Raw genomic sequence first — 22,014 nt, 5'->3', positions numbered from 1 at the left:
CTGCCCGGTCATGCTTCTACTTCGTCGCCTCGGCCAAATATTCACGCTGCGAAGGTCTTGCTGCTATGTATTTGGTGGGACCAAGTTGGTGTTATTTGATATGAACTGTTAAAACTAAGCGAAACCATCAATGGGGATCGGGATTGACTTCAATTGATGCGATTGAGTCGAGCACTGCGCGAATAGCGGCAGCAATACACGGAGATGCATGAAAAAGTGATTCTACAGCATGACAACGCACGGCCTCACACATTGCCAAACCCGTTAAAACCTACCAGGAAACACTAAAATGGGAAATGCTACCCCACCCGACATATTCTCCAGATTTTGCGCCATCCGATTATCACCTTTTCCGATCGATGGCACATAGTCTAGCTGACCAACAGTTCCATTCATATGAAGACATCAAAAAATGGCTTGATCCGTGGATAGCCTCAAAAGGTGAACAGTTTTACCGCGACGGTATACGAGATCGACCACGTTTCCACGACAGTCGGTTATACATTACCGAAACGGCCCGGATTTATATCCGGCCAAGGACTGTCACTTCAGCAGCATTCCCCGTGTATGTATGGGGAATTTTTATGCTGCTACAACAACAACAACAACAACGAGATCGACCAGAAAGATGGGAAAAAGTAGTAGCGATGGGCAATACTTTGTAACTATTTTTTCAGAATAAAGTTCTATTTTCATCAAAAAAATAGCGAGAACTTAGTTCCGCACCTAATATGTGGCCCGTTGAATGCTGATAAATTTGAAATCACTTTCGTCAATCATACTCACTGATGTTTATCTTTGACATTGTTTGTGGTTTTATTGTCCTGATTTACTGGAGCAGGTAAGCTTTAATACTTCCTAAGGGGTATTGCGTTTTCACCTTCAGTTGCATGCTAAAATTTTTTAAATCAAATTATTTAAATGACGTACCCATTAGCAGGTCTCTTAATAAACTAGAATCTTTAATAATCTCGACCTTAATTTCGCTGAAATCTAATTACTTTTAAGTCTTATCTTGAAGGCCCATGCCTGTAAAGATTTGTGATCATGTACCTTGTGCCGTTTAAGTGCCTATATGAATTCTAGAATTTCGGCATAACATCGATCTTTATTCACAAATAAACTCTAACTGTGTAAAATCATAATTTCGAGGAAGCCAACTGACCCATTCGTTTAATTTTTTACATTTGAAACAAATAGCAAATACTTGAGTAAAAAAGTGGTTAAAATGTGTTTGATTTTGATTTTTTCTATGTTAATTCACGTAAAAAAGTATCTCTGCCATTATACTGGCTTGTGTTTTACATAATTAGTCGCATTTATCGAGAAGCTACTGTAAATAGTGGGTGCAAATGTTTATTATACGGACAAATATATATATATATATATATGTAGGTACATATTTGAATATATTAATTTCAACTTTTCATAGAGATCAACTTAGGAATAGCAACATAAAGAGTCAGAGGCATTGAAAACTCTGCGGCGCTTGGCTTAATACGTGGAAAGTATGTCAATGCAGACATGCATACATCTACAACTGTTGCATAAAGAGGTACTGGAAAGTAATATGGCATTTTTGGCAAAGTTTGTTGTTACAAAAAAAAATCACAAACGCACATACATATTATATAAAGAAGCATGCTTTTAGTAGCATAAGTACTCCCTGAGTGATTCAGAAATTTCGCCAACTGATATGACATAGCCACGGTAACTAATTTTCCAATTCGAGTACTGTACTTTGCAATAAATTTCATCGTTTTAATTTGAATTTTCAAATAATTAACATGAAATGGAGTGTCAAGAGGATGATTGTCTTCTGCAAATGCGGAAAATATTGAAGTTATTAGAAAATCAAATTTTAAATTTGATAAAAAATAATGATTCTTGACGTTGGTTCATTTGCTTTTTTGAAGATTAAACATTTTTGAGCCATATTAAGTAGATTATGTGTTTTAAAATGTTTGAGAACTCATAAATTTTTCATTACTTTCAATCATCATACGGATTAAATGGCTTCTTCAGTCAAAACAAGCCCCTTAAAGGTCTGGTATTGCCCTTAACATTTTAAATACATATATATATATATGTGTAGAAATATGTATGAACAGACATATGTACTTATGTACTGGTATGCCTATAAAGTGTTTGTATACTGTGCCACATTTCAACAGGTCAAGTCAGACAGTGAAGTTCTACGTAAATTTTTGTATTCACAATTGTTTTTTTTTTCTTTTTTTTTGTTGCCAAAGTTGTGGGTGACCTAGTGAACTAGTTGCAACTGCAAGTTGCACAATGAAAGTTTAATCAGTAGAGACGCTCATATAGAAATATATATACATATATGTTTGTATGCATGCATGCATCCATTTATGTATGGCATTTGTTTTGGGGTGTTGACCCAATTCTCCTGAAACGAAACTAGGCTGAGTGGAAGTAGAATAGTATTGATTTTTGCAATATTGCCTGGAATTTCGGAGACAGAAATGTTGAGTCGAAAGCAAAGAAAATGGGGGCATACATACTTAGATATGATATATGTACATGAATACATACATATGTATGTACATACATATATTTATGCTTCCGGACAAAATAATTTAATCGGGATAGTTTGACCAGTTTCGACTACTTTGTTTGTTTTTTTTTGTTTTACAATTTTTGATAGAAATGTAGCTCATTCTACAACAAATATTGTCTAAAATTTACAAAAATTTACTTCAAAAAATTAACATCAAAATTATCAATTTTTTTATCAGAGCCTTTACAATCCATTCAATTCTAGTAATAAAATAAAGTGAAAGTTTGAAGTCGCTCAGAAATCAATTGATTTCGAGCAATATTCTTCAATGTGCATTTTTTGAAGTTTGTTACATTTTTGTGAATTTTGTACATAGTTTGAAGTTTCGTTATACATAAATAGTGTTTTTGTTTTTTTGTAGAATGAGTTATTTTTTCTTTTTCAGATATGTATCTCGGAAAACATTAGACATAGATAACAAAATTAGGTAAAGAAATAGTTAAATATACATATAATATAAACAAATTTGGTACAAATTTAAGGTTTTGTAAGAAACTATACATCTGCATGGATCCGATAAATTTTCACTTTTATATACCTACACGAAAAAACAAACACTTGTTTATTTACATGAGCAAATGAAATTTAGTTACAACATAAACCCGTAATGTTGTTCAACAACCCTTTTCAGCAACACACGAGAGAGCTAGCAACATGATTGCTCTGCAACATTATTTACCCAGCAACATCAATACGTTTGTTTACAATCACTATGACAACATAAAGAAGTGTGTAACACCATATTAACTTTGCGTTGTGTTTTTTGTTTTTGATTTTTTTATTTTTTTACTTTTTCTAGTGTCTTGACCTGTAAACTGCTATCGAAATGCCCTTAAGCAAAATAAATAAATACAAGAAAAAACATGCAACAAAAAAGTTGAAAATCTATAAAAGTAAAAGCAATGAAGGCAAATGCTTAAATGAGAGTAAATGTAGTAACACATAAAGTAAAGAGGAGATTGTGAAAGGAGTGAGTTGGAGACGTGTTATCAGCTTTAATGTAAATACAAACAAAAATAAAAAAGTAAACATTGGATAGCATTCGTAGTTGGAGAGCGCGAGCCCAAGAGCAAGAGCAAAAGCAAAGCAGGCGCAAGAGCGACGAACGAGAGAGAGAGAGAAAAGAGAGATAAAGGGAGAGCAGATCTTAATGAGACATATTGAAAGAAAATATGGTTATCACATTAGTATGTGTGTGTATGTATGTATAATAATAAATTGCTTTTTTAGAATTAAAGTATATATATTTTTTTAAATCAATTTAAAGTTTTAGAAAGGCAAGCGCTATGATTGAGTTTTGAGTACATTTTTAATTAACTCTAACTAGAACGGGAAAAATGTCGAAATATACTTTAAAGTTTTTCAAAGAGAAGAGAATTAAAACTGGGCTCCGAAATACACATATACATATATACGTACATGTACGTAAACAAAACCACAGCTGGGGAGACTGACGTGTATATGAACGCATACATTGGCATCCATGAATGTAAATAAATAAAAGTCTAACTAAGGTGAGCGAGAGAATATGTCTATGTATCTCAAATAAGTCGAATACACACATATGTTTTTATGTATTTGTTGAAAATTCGATGGCACTGAAGTGGGGGGTCGGAGAAGCATTGTAAAGCACGTGCGAGATTTACACAATCAAATAGCTACACCCCTGAATACTTATGTGCGTGTATATGCATTCATAAATACATAAAAGGGTACTCAATATGTTTAAATACAGACCTATGCATGTACATACACATGTTTGAGGATATGTAAATATATTTTGCAATACATTGCTAGCTTTTTAAAATAAATACAAATAGTTATAAATATGTTGAACATTCAATTTAATAAAAGTAAGTTTGCTGCGCAACAAATACATACATACATCCGTGTGCATATATGTATACAACTAAATGTGTTGCCTAATGCAATGCGCCTGAAAAATGAGAGTGAAAAAATACAAAACGTGCATATGAAATGAGAGCACTTGTGAGCGATATTTCAAGCACGTTTAAAATAACAATGTATATACAAACAAACGAGCATAGGTACTATGTATGTGTAAGTACGTACAAACCAAGATTTTAAATTTATAAAACAAATGTATGCCATATCAGCATACACACATTCTCATCCCTGATTACGAGTGTTCGATTTAATAGCTAACGACTAGAGACGTAATAAGAAAAATACAAAACCAATACAAAAAAAATTGAATTTTCAGCTGCCATAGGCAAGTTGTGCTCCCAGTCAGCAAAGAGCAAGCGTGTCAGCTGATTTTTATTTTCCTTTAGTTTTGTTTTTAAATTTTTTCTTTACATTTTTTCATGACATTTGTCTTTTCTCGCTCTTTTTGCCTTAAGTAATTAAGTGCAGTGGCAATGAGTAACTGCTATCATTGGGATTGTTGGGTGTAATTAACACACACAAGTGACTTGGCTTGCAGTGGAAATTATGGCGAAACACATCCGCATATTTATAAAGGCTGACGATAAATAATATTTGTAGCAAAAGCAGTGAGATTGGGGTGAGTATGTAAAAATAAATATAAAATAGGAAAGCGGTGTGCAAAGGTTCAACGAAAATGCCATTAAAATACGAGCAAAAAGTGAATTTAAAAAAATGTATTATTTACGTTTTTAACAGAAAGTTTCGCAGTCTAATTATTTTAATTGCAATGGTCACATTTTTTAAAAAGTAAGTCGCGGGTATGCGCTGGTGTGATAGTCAGCGTGCTTGAAGTTTTTCAGCAAAAGTACTAATTAGTTTTGTTGTATTCCTAATTGTGTTTGAGATTATCAAATAAAACTAACATTGATCGACTTGACTTAGGAGTTCCCTTCACGAGTAGCAAAAGTCGCTCATACGCAGTGTCATACAACCAACATTTATAATTTATCTAACTGTAATTTGATATGCTATACACCCATGATCAAAATAATAGATGCACAATATTTTGACCAGTCACTGTGAAATTAGCTTTCTGCAATTTTTTCGTTGAGGTCTGTGTGCATTTTCTTTATATAAAAAAGTGTCGCGCATCCGTTATAAGCATTACGATTAAAAAGTTTAAAATTTTTACAGAAATTTGATGAATTTGTTTTTAATTGTTTGCATGTACTTACACTTATATACGTATGTACTTTGCACATACATATATTGTAAAGAAATTAAAAAATAGAAATAAAAACCAAAAAAAAAAATTGAAAAAATGCCACGCTGCTATTATTGCGTATCTACTTGGCATACAAATTTTTTATGCTACAATTATTCAAAGATATATTTTTTGGTTTTAGTGATATACCAACTAAGTAAATTGTGAGTTCTATTTTCATTTTTACTACTCTGCTTTTTCGCATACTCTGCTAAACCATTTTTCTCTAAAATTATTCATATTTACGTCAATTCTAACAAAATTAAATTTGTGAAAAGTAAATGCGTCAGAATGTCTGTCTCGACACCAAGAATCGATTGCACACATGCCAACATGTACTTACAGACATACATACACATGTATGTATGCACGTCAAGATATTTGTGCCAATTTTCGAGGCTGATTGCCATCAAAGTAAAACGAAAACATTTGTATGTGAATGTGAGCACTCAATTATGTTTACATGTGTGGCATATATGTATATATGTAAATAGGTATATATGTATGTACATGGAAATAGACGAGTTTTATTCTGATGGATGACACCCTTTATTATTCGAAATAACTCAAAAAAAAAAAAATAAGTAAATAGCAATAAATTGAAAATCGTTTGAAAATGTTATATTCCAGCGCAAAAAAAAAACACGCTATAATTAAAAAAAATGTATTTTTTGTTAATAAACTCTTTTTATTTATTCTATTTTTCCCGTCCACACATTTCATTTGCATTTTTCGTTCACATGCAAATACAAATTATGGGCGACACAATGCAGCTAATATTTTTTAATGCTATACTTGAAAAATTAGCAAATAAAAATATCGATTAGCGACCTAGACTTAAAAGTATGAGTGCCCGTAACATGTATATGCATACATACATAAGTATATTCTTATGCATGCAGAAATGTGTGCTATTAATCGCTGTCTGCGCCCTCATTGCTTTAACGCCACACGTTTGAACTTGAAATAAAAATAGCAAGGTGAACCCAATATGCGTACAAATTAAATTTTTTTCTATTTATTTTAGGTATTTATGTATTTATTCTTATGCCTCTAATTTGTATATGCATACACAAATTTGTGTGTACTTTTGCATTTATATTTTTTAAGTATTTCCATTCAAGAATGTTTGACATTTAAAGCCCAAGTTATTGCAACGTATGACAGGGCGAGGTAGTATAATTATTATTTTTCGTAGATTGGGATAGAAACATGACCTTTATTATTTAAGATTGGACAAGAGCAATAAATTTGATGTATCAAAATGTAGTCATTCTCACTAACCACTGTAAGTAGATGTTATTCAAAGCTGAAATCTAGTCTAATTACCACAGCCACTCATAGCAGCCCGTTGCAAAATTATAAAGACACCGATGTTTTATATAAAAATATAGTTTATACTACAACAAAATCATAACAAAAACCAAATAACACAAAGTTTCAAACTTTGTACGAAACTCCACCAAAACTTTCAACTTTGTTTAGAATTCCTCTGAATTTTAGTACCTATAACAAAGTGCAAGTTTCAAACATAATGGCATAATAAAAAAGTCCAAAAAATGCTAAAAAACGCTAAAAATTAAAAGTTTGGTTCAATATAAATACCTACTGAATCAATAAGAAACAACTACGAAGCTACGAAGCTTTAGATAACTTCTATTACAAGAAAACCGCTATGCAAAGTTTTTTCGTTCTGATTGTCAATCTGATACCAGAATAGAATACACCACTTATAATAGCTCACGGACATTTAAAGGTTTCCAGCTCTCATTTAATGATGTAATAGGGGGCTTTTTTTGGCATTGACAAATTACGCAACTCCTGGAGGAGATGGCTTCCCTCATATTTTATTAAAGAGTACCGTTCGTTAACCCAACCATTAACAATAATCTTAAATAACTGCTGGCTTAAGGGGAATTTTTACATAATTGGAAAAAATCTTATCGAGCATAAATCGAGAAACAAGTCGACAACAACAAATACTTAAGGGGACAGATACCTGTAAAATTTCGAAAAAAAAAAATTTTTTTTCATAAAATGTTAATATAATCCTTTAATAATATGTCAACAAAATTTTAGAACGTAAATTTAAGTATTTCTTATATAATATTATGGACCGTCAACCGTGACGGCTCTATTCTTTGCGTTCGAGCGCTGGGAGAGGTATAGTTAGGTTGTATTCAAACTTTAGACGCGTTTCTCTCAAAACTATATTTTTCGAATTGGCGTACACGATAACTCGAAAAGTTATTGACGGATCTTTCTGAAATTTTGCACACATTTTTTTCGTGATATTACTTTCTATGTGAATGTACAAGTTTTTAGGGAAATTCGCCCCAAAATTCATTTCTTTTTAAGCATTTTATTCCGCGATTTTTTTTTCATTTGTTTTTAATTCATATAGAAATTATGACATTAATAAACAAAAAAATGCCCGATGCTACAATGCCCGAAGATTGACAAGTCCCGCTGCGACCTTCGTGAAAGAATTGAGTGTACATCCGCCACTTTCAAAGATTTAAATAAAAAAAAAATTATATTATTTTAATGCATAAATAAACTGTATGCCTATTTTGAAAAAAATATATTGACTTCTTCATTTTAAATAATTTGAATGAAAATCAGGGAAAATATGGCCGTTTACAGTTATCTGCCCCCTTAAAGGGATCGCATTGATTTTAGTAGGATCACTGACGTTTCTGTGAGAAATATGTATACTTAAAAACGATGTGGTCTTCATCCAAAATTTTGTGAATTGTTTTCTGTTTTATGTTGTAACTGGTAAGTAGGTAAAAATAAAGTATCTGAAGTATTCCTACAGCACTTTACTGAAGTTGAAACGATTCAATCATGTCGAAAGGGAAACATTGCACCCCAGCTCTGCGAAAAGCAATCATAGAGTTGCAAAATACCGGATTATCCCGAGTTATCCAGACACACTCCAGTGCTTCTTCCAATCTTCAAAAAACTTTTTATGGGCCAATTTTGGCATCGCTTTCAGCTCTTTTACTAATTCTGATGCTTTACTTGTAAGGGGGAAAAATATACATCAACACCAGAGGGGTATCAGCACGAAGGGCAACAGTCCAAATATGACCAAATATGATATTCGTAAGCGGGACGCATGCTTTCGAAAAAACTCAATACTAAACAATGACAATAAACTAAAAAAGCGGCCACGAAGTACAATATTATGTTTGTGGAAAACAGCTGAGAACAAATTACATCCCGCTTTCCCCTTTTTGGAGTAAATTTTGAAGCAAAAACTGACAAGCGCACATAATAATAATTACCACAAAAACACATACATACAAAACCAAAGTGCATATACAAGGGGGCACAAAATTAATTAATTCGTTTTTGATCAACTTGTTTACTAAATAAACCAAAAAACTAGTTTGAGTGAAGGAAGTCTTTATTTTGATCTTTACGCACTCCTTTGATTGTCCGTTTATAAATCTTCTGATAGGGTGTTTAATTTTGCGCCACCTTGTACATAGTATATATGTGTTTGTCACATTGGCAAATTGTAGAAAACGGTGAATGTTCGTTAATTGCCATTAAATGACAAAGGAATGAATGAAACCACATTTAATGTGAATACAACGTCAGAGAAAATTTTACTTGTAGGCTGGTGTGTATACGTGCATATGTATTTGTATATTGTGGAAGGCAGAATCTGAAGAGGCTAGCACATAATGACATTTTCAAGGACAGCGGGGGCAAGCAGAACAATCCCACGATGAGTATGACAAATTAGTTTGAAAAGTTGGAACACGGCGACATAATCCAACAGATAGCGTCATACACATGTGGAAAATTGTGACAAAGTGGTTTTATATTTATAAATATTTATGTATGGCATGAGTTTGGAAAGATTTGAGAGAAGAAAAAATCACCAAAATAATAGTTTTCATTTCCAGGTGACTCAAGCTTTTCGAATTATCATACTTTACCCATTTCCTTAGTTGAAAATTTTCTCTAAAGTATGGAGTTTGCAAACTAAATAATTAAATATTTAGAAATTTGCGCTCGAATAGACATGTACTTTGAAAGTGTCAAGTAATGAAATGAAAAAATATGAACTTTTAACAACCAACGAAGCAACTGATTTCACAAGTCGTCCAACATAAAGTGAAGCTTTTGTGCCTCATAATGGATGACTCAATGACAGGTTGTTAAAAATAAATTCAGGTTTTCTTGGTAAGAAAAAATAATTGATGACTCATTTTTATGTACCTAGGTAAGTGTAGTTAATAATAAGCCAACACAAACCATTTCAAACCATGCAATCTTGATTAAGGAAAATCATATGAAGCTTCTCTCTCTTTAAGAATGCATGCATACCAGTTGGTGATATTTTTATTATGTACAGTAGGATGGCGTGAAAAAAAATTAACTAATTTTTATGGGTACCCTAAAAATGCCCCAAAATTAAGTAACATACCTATAAAAATCATAATAAACAAATACATTTATCTCGTTTTTTATTTTTGATATCATTTTTTGAACATTTGTGAAAGGAAATAAAAAGGGAATACTGAATAGTAAGAGCATATTGTAAACATTTTATACTAAATTTACAGAAACCTGCATTTTCGCTATGGTAATTTTCAAAGCGTTGGCGACGTGGATAAATATGAAAAAAAAACGAACCAATAAAAAATTAATATATGTGCCTCATTATTTTGGACATGGCACAAATTTAGGGGGTATTCCTACCAATATGAGTTTGGTGGGTCCATAAAACAATTGTAGCAGATGATACATGCTCCTATTTGTCAATCATATTAGAATCTAAAATCCAATCCGAGGACTCAAGGATATTTTGTTGACCAGAAAACCAAATTAAATCTACCGAGAGATAGTTGGAAATTTCTTTGTTATTTATAAACAGCAGTGAAAAAACTTCTAAATATAAATAAAGTCTGAAAACAGCGTAAACTTTAAAAACGAGAAAAATTAGTTAAATTTTGTAAATGGAGCATTCAGCGTTAATTTTCCGCAAATTTTTTTTACTTCAAAATTGTTCATCTTGCAATACACTTGTGCTCACATAAGGGGTTATATACAGTTAGAATTTTCAAAAAATCGATTTTGTTTTTATTTTATTTTCTTAATATACATACACATATATTTAAAAATGCACACAGAAAATTTAATATCGTTCCGGTGAATATTTTCGAAGTTACACGCAAATTTCAAAAGGCGTTTCACAGAATTTTTACCCTACGTAAAGTGCTTTTCAAACTTTAAACGCGTTTTTCTCAAAACCGTGTTTTCGAGGTCGGTGGACACGAAACGGCTGAACCGATCGTCTTGAAATTTTAACACAATCTTCTCAGATATATTCTCCAGGTATAGATCGAAGGACTAAGAATTTTGATAATTTTTTCTATTTTTTTAGGAAATTTTTCGCGAAAATTTTTGTAGAAAATTCGATTTTTTTCCTATAGCCGCCATTTTATCAAAAATTAAAATTTTGACTATTTCTTCAATTAATACCTAGCTTCATCTATCCACAAAAAGAATCTAATTGGTTTTTCGATTTCAGATAATCCAAACCGGAAATATCTTGTCCACCGCCGAACGCTTTTTTTTGGAGCACGCTTGGGACATCATCTGCAGGTGCCGTGCAGTTCAATATTTTCACTAACATTACGTGCTATGATTAACTTTAAAGTAGACATTATTTAAATAACTAAAAATTGTATTTGTTTAATAAAATCATTCTTTGTAAAACATTCTCAAAAAAACGTGATTTTTCAGCCGTACAAGTGTATATAACCCCATAAGAAAGTCCCTTTATCTTTTTGCAATGTTCGCAATATTTTTCAAATTAAATTTTTTTCATTAATTTTTTACAAAAATATGTGTATAATTGTATATTAAGAACCTTATAAAACAAACTTCCAAATTTTGTAAAAAATTTCTAAACATTTAACAAATTTTTAAAAATTTTTCATCAAAAACTTCAACTTTTTAATCCGAATCTTTTGAAAATGCGGTATGCGGTTTATAACCCATTCGATTTTAGTATAAGAAAACGTAAGTTTGAAGTCAATCAAAAATAGCATTAATTTTTGAAAATTGTTTGGCTACGATGTTGAGAGTCTTTTTCGATATGCCTATATAATTTTATAAAAAATTTACGAAAAAAATCTTTAGCATGTTGTAAAAAGATAACGTGGCCATTTTTTTATTGGCAATTGGCAATACGATTTTTCCAATAAAAATATTTGTTTTTTCTAAATTTTAATTTTTTTTTTAATTTTTTATTTAGAATTTTTTTTTTTTAATTTTTATATTAAATTATGTTTTGTTTTTCATTTATTATGTTTTTTATTAATCTATTTATTTATTTTTATTTTACTTTTTATTTTTATTTTTTTTTTTATTCTATTATTTTATTTATTTATTTTTTTTTTTACTCACCAAAGATGTGTTAGAGGTGTTGCTAGTTAACGGTTATTTTATTTCGTACTGATTGCAGCAAATAATAGAAAGTTATTATTGCTGCACTTCAGCACTTCTGCTAAGACGTTTTTCTCGCTTTCGCTTTCGATCCGCCGTCGACGGTTGCTGTCAAGACCTTCAAAGACCTTTCAACCTCAAAAAACGATGACTGGTTTTTTATTAGGCATTTTTATGGATAAACTTTGGTGCTTATCTGCAAATGAGAATAAAATAAAGCAAAAAGGCACGTCAGAAATTGCTATTGAATGGAGTTGCTAATAGATAAATACCATATACATACATATATATTGTGAAGAAATGAATTCTCAAACGAATTTGGGCTAACCTTAAAAATATTGAGTTGTTTAAAACATTCTGGCAGGTGTGACAATGGAAATAACGTAATATATAAATATGTGGATAAGAAGCAACCGCGAAACGGGTCACTCTATTTTATTTATGCACGTACATTAATATATGTATATATGAAGCGTAAATGTTATTTATTGTACTTTCAAAATGTATTTCAAAATCATTTTATGCATTTTCATTTCGAATTCTCAATTGTTGCCGTCGTTTGTCATGCGATTGTGCAAAATAGCTAAGTAAGCAACAAAACAAAAATAACGATTTCAGTTGTTATGGCAACTTTGATTGCAAATAATATTAGCAAGCAATATGGCACAAAGAAAATAAAAGCCAATGCTCATAAATAAAAAACAAAAACAAAAAAAAAACACACTAAAAGCGAAGAGTTGTATCATCTTTTCAGCTGGCACAAACAATGACAGAAAGCCGAGGTCATTGAATTGAGGTCGATTTATTTCATTTCATACAATTAGAAAAGAAAAAGTGTTGAAAAGAGGCACAAAGGTGGAAAAACAAAAGGAACAACGGCAGAAGCAAAACAACTCATTTGAAAATAAAAAAAAATTTAGTATTTCATTGCACTTCACTTCACTTTTTTGATTGCTGCTGGCGAATGTGACAAAAGCAAGGATACCAACGGTTTGGAGTTCATCGAAAAAAAGAGCAGTCCACAGTCGAGTCAATTATCGGTGAACGGTAAATCGGTAAATTTACGAGGTATAGAGGCGGCCAAAAGACTGTTTATACGAAAACCCGTTAATTGCATTTGGTGTTGCGCTGGCGTTGTTGGTGGCCACCACATCACAGGCCGCCGAAGAGGCACAACCAAAGTGGCTATCGCTGCTTCACTCAGTGCCGCTTTGTGACGTATGCGTACGCGTGGTTAATTCATAACATTACATTTCAAATGCAGTCACACACAGCAACAACTAAAACAACACAAGAGTTGGAAAAAAGTAAAAGCAATTAAAAATAAAAAAATTCACAAATCAAATCGCTACAAGTGTTTTGAGCAATACTTTATTTGGTCACTGCCACTTGGCGCAAAGCGGCACTAACAGACGCGCATCGTTGTTTGCTAAAGCTCTCGTTTTATTGTTGTCATAAAAGTAAAAGAATAAAATGCATAAAATGATCAATGCTTTTAGACTTGCAACAGCAGCAACAATAATGGTTCTGCAGTACGAGTATCAGCAGCAGCAGGAAGAAGCAGCGAACAGCGTATAAAAATATGAAAACAAAAACAGAGTACGAGTGTACAAATGAAAACCAGTTTTCTGGCGCTTGGCTTTTATCATAATTTTGTTTTTATCTGCCAAGCTTTTTATTGTTGTTTTTCGGAATTTAATGCCTTTTTAAATGAAAGTTGACCGACGGGTGATGTCGTCTGAGTAAGTAATATTGCCATCGAACCATGAACGCTGTCTTTCGGTCTTTTGGTGTAAATAAATAAAATAATTTTCCAATTCTATTTTAAGGCCATTATTTTAATATTGATCATAATTATACTGTGCAGCAACTAAAAAGGACAAGAAGAAGATGATTGGGGCACTTGCCTTTTTGTACCCAAACGTAACATTTCTTCTTTTGTTTTTTGTTTTTTTGCTGTGTCTTAAAGTTTGTCTACTTTGATCTCAAGTTCAGAAATTATTTCTTATTAAATTATTTGGAATAATTCGCATAAAACTACTTTTACGACAAACAATAAAATTTAAATTTAATGTCGCATATTTTGAGGAACATTTTAAACCGAAATTCCTTATTAAAGTGGGTCATTTGGATTCTTATTTTTACAAATAACATAATTAATAAGCTTGTAGAGTCGATGGAGGATTAAAATATTCCACAGAAATATTCCCCGACAAAATCTAGTAGCGGTCTTCTAAAACGAAAGCAATGTGTGTACACCATTAATTTTTAAATTACGCTATTAAACCTATCGTACTCACAACCATCCCCACGGAATTACTCCAGAAAATCATAAACACTCAGGAACCCAGATACCTCAAAGATCGACTTTTGTTTTCAAAGTCTTGCCGATCATTAAACTTAGTCCCGATGAAATAAAGTTGTTTGGTGACTGAACGTCAATATTTTGTGTTCTCTGTCCGTCTTTGGAATACCTTACCTCATAAAATTAAACGTATAAAAGGAAGCTCGTGCTACAAACATAAATTGCTTCGCTACCTTGCCGAAAATTGCTAAATATACTAAAATTTCTCATTATTTCAATCTATTCCAATTAATCCCTACTTTTACTACTACTATTTTTACCTTACTTTCTTTTTTAATACCTTCTCCAACTTCAACCTCTTTACCATTAGCTGTAATTTTAATTTTAAGTTTGATTTTATTGTTAATCCTTTTATCTACAATTTAATGTAATAATGAACATTCGATATGTACATTTGTAAATCTGTAGAAAAAAAATTCCTTCACCACATTTCCTTTATATTTTTAAAGTTAAACGAATTCTGAAAAAAATATAAAAAAGAAGTTACACTTGTTTTTGAGTATTTGGAGTCCTAGCAGAACCAAACCATGACGCAGCAGGAGCGAAATAATGATGATTTGGACAATGGTGTCGAACTTATGTATTGACCTGTGTAGTGTGTGGGGCTAAGTTCATAGAAAATTCGTGAAAAATAGTAAAAGCACGCATAGGATCTACATAAAGCCCAAAAATTAAACCGAATTTTGGTCAGAAGTATAAAATAATTGATACTTTTTTCTTCTTCTCGAACGGTATTGTAACCGCTAAAACTGCTTAGGACAAGTTCAATAAAGCTCAACACGTCAGAGTCATTTCTTTCTCGTCCTAACTGACGCTAATGAGATCCACCAAGTGAAGCTACTTCCAATGCAAAAAAGACCTTCCTCTTCAGTAGGTACCGCATCGAATACTTTCACGGCTGGTGCGCTTCAGCCCATTCGTACGCAAAACACGAGCACAGATATAGAGGAATCTACATATATCTAATGAAGGATATTAAAGGATATTCTACCAAAAAATAATTTGAGGATACATTTGAAAGTTAAGCATTTGATTTTATAACTTGCTTTTGTTTTTTTTTTTTACTGCATCCTGTTTTTATGTCAATTGAAACTTTGGCATTATAACTTTTTTAATTTTCGATCAAATATTTTTTCAAGGTAAGATTTAAAGTATAGAATTAATATAACTAAATCAGCAACAAAGTTTTTTTTCTTGACTCACAAAGTATATATGCACACATATCTATGGAGCGACTCTCCAAAGCTTTATATTTAATGATGCAAGATTATTCGCCATTAGGACACAGACCTTTGTGAGCCTCCTTCCTTCCCCCCTTCCTAAAATCAATGCACCGTGCCTGTCTATCACACTCAATTAAATTACTTTAAACGTAGAATTGAAATCAAATTGTTGTGAGATGAAAAGGGATTGTTCAGTGCTCAAGCTTAGTAACCAGATTGAGGTGCATTAAAATTAATGAAGTGACTGGTGTAGCTGTAATGCAATCAACAGTCATACATATGTATGTAATAGACTCCTGCACTGAACCATAAAGTCAACAACACATTTGTAACGCTTTTACGAGCAACAAATGAGCGAAGAACAGCCAACAACAAAATACATACATAGGTATGTATGTATGTATGTATAATGATGCAACAGCTAAATCGGATCAGTTAAATTAGATGAACATACATAGGCGCAAATGCATGTTTGTGTGTATGTACGTACATATATACATTATATATTGCATTAAATGCACATTTACGAGGTGTGTTCACAAAGTAAGATTACTTTTTATTTTTTTCGAAAAATATTTACTTTTTGGTCTATATTTATTTTGTCCGCTTCAAAGTAGTCCAGCTCAGTTAAAATACACTTGCGCTAAATCGCTGAAACACCTCTAACCAAAAAGCTTTTAAGTATAGCCTAAGCTCCTCCAACGATGAGGACAATTGTTGCAAATCTCCGTCTTTTCGTAGGTATTTTTTGCTTCGGGAACAAGAAACACTCGCAAGGGGCCAAGTCCGGTGAGTACAGTGGTTGAGGCAAGATTTACAGTATTATTTTTAGACAAAAAATTCAGGTTTTTTAATATTTTTTTCGTGATAGCAGAAGATCGCCGAACACACCAAAACACGTGTATCTTTTGTATCTGCAAAAACAAACTATTGACATACTAAATATGCCATATACCTATAGTGCATATGTAATATAGTTGAAACTGTAAGCAGATGTTCACAACATGTTCACCAATACAACAAAACAACAACAAAAAAGAAAATGTACGTTGTGCGCGAATTTTGAAAAATTTACTTTACTTTTGGAACATACCTCGTATGCAAGCACATGAGGATGCTATAAGATGCTATACAAGATTTGTAAGAAAACGTAAATTAAAGCATAAATTGTATGCATGTATGGGGCAAGTAAGCATTTAAAACAGTACCATTGCATTTGCATACATAGGTGCATATGGTATACCATAACTTGTATGTAGTAAGAAATGCAAATTGTATAAATAAATTAACATGCGACATAACAAATGTACATAAAATATGTATGTATGTAAGTACATATGTACTGGGTCCTTCAAGTTCAAGTTTCTTATTAGCAGCATTTTAATTGAGAGTCGCATAAAAAATCATTAAAAAGTATTAAGGAAATTATGGGTCTGTACGAAATTTTGCAAATTTCTTTTACATTTTTGCTTGAAAATGTTCCCTTGGCTCACTCATTACAAGATATAAAAACACCAGTGCAGATACGTTCCGACTATTCAATCGTAAACGTTTTTGCTTTTGGGGAAAGCATAGAAAACGATCAAAATTTGTGGATCATTTGACCCTCTACCTGCAACCACCATATGGTGAATTTTGCGTTAAGATTTACACTGTTTAATCAAGGGCAAGAATTGAAGCCATACGAACATTGGCAGCGTCGACCATTCGTTAATTTCAGCAAAAGAAAAAAAAAGAAGTTATAGTTTTACTGGAAAAAAGTATATTCTGAGGCAAAGTTCACTTACATTTGAACGTATTGCTGTAATTGGCCAATTTCAAATCTACGGCAATAGGTAGCGAAGCCTTTACATGGCTCTTAGGTGACTGTTTGGTGCGAATTGTGATCTTGTAATTGAATCATTTGTGGGTCGAAACGGGTTTACCGTTAACTTATTATGATATACTCGTACTGATATTTTTTGACATGTGTTTTTGGCCTATTGTTATGGTGACCAACATAATTCATTGTATAACAAAATCCTTACAACTCAAGTGTACGAAATTCACAAAAATTTAGGTTAGATTAGGTTTTTGTGGCAGTCGACTTAGAGTAGCCAACTCATTTAGACCATGTAGGTCCGTTGTGGTAGCACTGTGCAACACGGGAACCTTACTGTTTACTTTTCATGGAATCAGTTAGACTCTCTTATGAAGCGTGGGAAAGGTTTTATCCCAATACCGGATTGTTCCGCGCGGAGTCAAAATGGTATTTTCCTTACAATCTTGCTCTAGTCCTAGCTAAAGCTAGACAATTACAAAGGAAGTGCTCTACTGTTTCTTTCTCGTCCTCTTCCTCGTCTCCACAACTTCTGCACTATTCGTGGGAAAATATTCCCAGCCTAGGAGAGTGCCTACCTCACAGCCAATCACCGGTGATACCTCCGGAAGAATATTATTTTTTATCCTTAATTTCCAAGTTGCCATAGGAATTCCAATATCGCCTTTATTTTCAAGCAGAGGAAGATTAGTAACCTTTCTGGCTAGCTCATCGGCCTTGCAATAGAATATTGAAATATCTCTATGACTCGGAACCTATATAAGGCTGACCTTGAAGACGGTACTAATATCATTTAGAGCACAAAAATGTAACATATTTGCATACCTCGTGTAGCCGATGAAATAGCACGGTTGAGCAAAAAATACCTACAAAAGCTAGAAGACCATCCCAATAAACTAGCGCGAAATCTACTTTTAGATGAAGGTCACACACGATTGAAAAAAGAGACATCTTCAAGTCTGCACTATCTTAATGATCTCATCTCACACGAGAGTCCGTCCACAACTTCCTCCAACCACATCTATCACATTCGAAAAAAAAAAAACAAAAAACAACATCATTTTCACAATCGACATGAGGGACAACGGAAGCTCTAAGGGAGACTGGAAACTAGGCCTTTCCGGCTCCCAGCTAGGAAGAATCGGAGACTGGAAACCCGTCCTTTCCAGCTCCCAGCTATGAAGAATTGGAGATTCACAGCCGATTTAATCATATACGTAAATATATGTTCATTTGAGCAAATAATTCGTTTCTTAGCACTGGCAAGGAAACATATTACTCTAGTATATAAGATTTGTAAACTTATTGTTAGTTTCTTATACAAGAAAGATTCAATAAATAAAGAAAAATGAAAAAAAAAAAAAAAATTCCAAAAATTGTCATCAAAATTTTTCATTTTCAAATCATTTCATGCTCCTCATGGAAGTGTAACAGTTTCAGGAAAACAACTTGGTCTCCTACACAATTATTGAGCTCTTCAGCAACCAATTTTTTTTCACAATATCGCTTTATAGCTTTCATTATTGAAATTTGACTTTTACTGGTTATTATTATCTTTATTTAGTATTTCGTTTTGGTTTAAATGCTAATTTCAATACATTTCCGAGATGTAAATTTTCGCAAGGCAAAAAAGGTCAAAATTGCAAATGGAGAATTAGGTAATTCGAAGTGTAATTGGAAAGTGAATTACGAATAAGAGAGCGAATGACAACTTAACATTTACAAGGCGATGCGACATGTCACACGATTAACTAAAAAAACATCAAAAAATTGTAGGCGAAATTCCTGGAAAAAATTGCCCCACAAATATTGCACGATTTAACAAAGTCGGCTTATTTTGTGTAGGGCACAGAGCTTATGTGAATAGACCAAAAGTAATTGCTTTTTAAAAAATAACATTCAGCGTGAAATTGTCGAGATAGAGCACCAATTGGGCGTAAATGTCGTAGATAATTTCTCCAAAAATAACAACTGTAAGCGTGCATCCTCGAGACATTTAGAAAATATCATTTATCATTTATATTTAAATTGTAGACGCTCTGCTAAATAGTATGTAAATAAACTGATAATGAATTCACATACAAAATATGTATTTTATTTGAATTTAAAAAATTAACTCACACTTGAGAGACCCTGCATGAGCATTAAAACGTGTTTTCAGCACTTTTCAAAACAGCAGCAATAACTCTGATACAAATCGAAAAAAAAATTGTTTGCATTACTAAACATAAACAAAAGCCAAGACGCGTTCAATGGAATAAATTGTAAAGGAAAGGCAAAAAAATAACGTGAACGTGACCAACAACGCGCACGGCGCATGTGCAACGCTACTTTGTGGCTTGCTCAATCACGGCGTGGCAGTGACGGTTGCGGTGGCGGTGCTGGTGAACGAGAGGCAGGAAACATGAGCACGGCCCAGCGAGGTGGGTGATTGCGGCGAGTATATTGAAAAACGAGTTTGAATGAGTGCACACAGAATTTGCGAAAATAAAAAACAAATGCAAACGCCTCGAGCGCAAACAATGGAAAATGAAGAGAAAAATCAATTCAAAAATAAAATGAATACAGTGATAGCAAAAAAAAAAAAAGAAAACAAAAAAAAGAATAATAATAACAAATAAAGATAATAAAATAAAAGCATAAGTTAATTAACAAGAATAATTATAAAACGCGCGATATATAAAAAAACTTGGCACAAAACAGTGTGGCAAAGCCAAATCCAAATGCAAATGTAAATGACAACAAAAACAGCAGCAGCAGCAGCAACAGCAGCAAAGACAAAGTGGATTAGGTCGCACGTAACTCGAACGCGCCGCATTCAACCAGCTACAAATACACATAAGCACATATACGCACATACACATGCATATGTTTGTACAATACATACATAAGTCAATCCGTTTTTATTTTATTTATTTGCCTACTTATTTTATATGCGCCGCTTGTGCACTCAGCTGTCTGTCTTTGGCGTTTGCATTTGATTGCAGCTCGCGGCCGAGGTGCGGCTTGGCTTGTCGGCCGCTTGGCTGCCTTGTGCCGTTTTATTTTTTCAATTTGCGGCGTGCAAATCAAGCTGGCTGCAGCGCGCGCAACTCACCGACAACATGTGCATAGCAACAACCACAGCTCTCGTAGCTGATTAGCTGACTAGCTGACACGACAACATTGAGTGCATATTCCTTTGCCATTTGTAGTTGTTGCAATGCAATGACAACTATCATGCATGCAGTAGTACGAATGTGGCGCTTTCAAAGCGCAGCGATTATGCAAAGCATATGTTTATGTTGTTATTTGTGTTTTTCGTGTTGCCAATAAAATTTGGCAATATACAAAGGCATGAATGCAAACCACCTTTTTTGTTGTTGCTTTTGTTTTTAATTTTAATTTTATTTTTCTAGTTTATTTTTTGTGCTTCAGAATCCAATTGACAGTGACGGCACAGATATTAACTGGCACAAGCATTTAAAATCAAAGGCACACACACACCCATACATAATGAACTCACATACATATACATAAACAGAGGAATTGACAGTCATTTAATCGCTTGAATTGTTATTGCAATCCCTGAGCTTTTAGCGCGGTTGCCTAAGTAGCAACAGCTGTCCGTCCAATTGTTGCAGCAACATGCCGACACGGTTAGGTGTGCTTTGTTAGCACAGTTTTTGTAGTTTTGTATGCCACAAAGTGGGTCATGGTTAGTATGTTGCAGGCTGCCGCTTGCCGTCTGCTGTTTTTGACATTTTTTTTATTTATTTTTAATTTTTCGCCAAATACAGCTGGCATGACGTAAAACAGAACAAAAAAAAAATTATGACAAATTAATTCAATTAAATCAATGGCTGAGCTCAGCTCGAACCGCTTTTTTTCTTATTGTCGCTTGGAAGGTTACTGCAGTGACATACAATCCGTATCTAAGTATATGCCTGGGTTTTTCCGGTTACGTAGATGCAACTGGCAATGAGTAAAAATAGGGTGGGATTCTCTATGCCTTGGAAGCATAAGCAAGAAAATATTTCCAAATATTGCTACACTTACCCCAGTATATACTTTATTGCTATTTATTGTTGTTTTTAATCTTGCTACAATTCTACAAAAGATATGATCCCTAATGAGTGAGAATGATCCATAGAACATTAATATTTCACTACTATCCAACAAAATTTTCTTCAAATATGTATCAAGAGCAGACTTGGAAATCGTTGAATTTTGTCTAGTTTATTCATCAACCTCTCCAGCAGTGCGTAAAAAGTGAGTAAGTCCACCAGCATTGATTGAAATCAAATCAGCTTTACTATAAAAATGTTCTTTATTCCGCGCTAACAAATGTTAGCCACACGACAAGAAATTATCAAAATTTCGTTTTAGAAATAAAGGTTTATGCAATTTTAAAGGGGT

At 33.0% G+C, this 22,014-nt stretch overlaps 1 protein-coding gene across 2 annotated transcripts in view; it reads right to left on the bottom strand.

The window, feature by feature from the left end:
• The window catches only part of LOC129245525 (protein Atossa), a 97,027-nt gene that overhangs the window by 18,974 nt on the left and 56,039 nt on the right, over window positions 1-22,014 (bottom strand). For both annotated transcript variants that reach the window (XM_054883728.1, XM_054883729.1), the window contains one exon: window positions 12,171-12,405. The gene's annotated coding sequence lies outside the window, so the exon portion shown is untranslated. The remainder of the gene's footprint in view (window positions 1-12,170; window positions 12,406-22,014) is intronic.

This window comes from Anastrepha obliqua, chromosome 4 (assembly GCF_027943255.1).
Source record: "Anastrepha obliqua isolate idAnaObli1 chromosome 4, idAnaObli1_1.0, whole genome shotgun sequence".
Lineage (NCBI taxonomy): Eukaryota > Metazoa > Arthropoda > Insecta > Diptera > Tephritidae > Anastrepha > Anastrepha obliqua.
The sequence above is the reverse complement of the archived record's forward strand: the minus strand, read 5'-3'. Positions and strand labels throughout refer to the sequence as shown.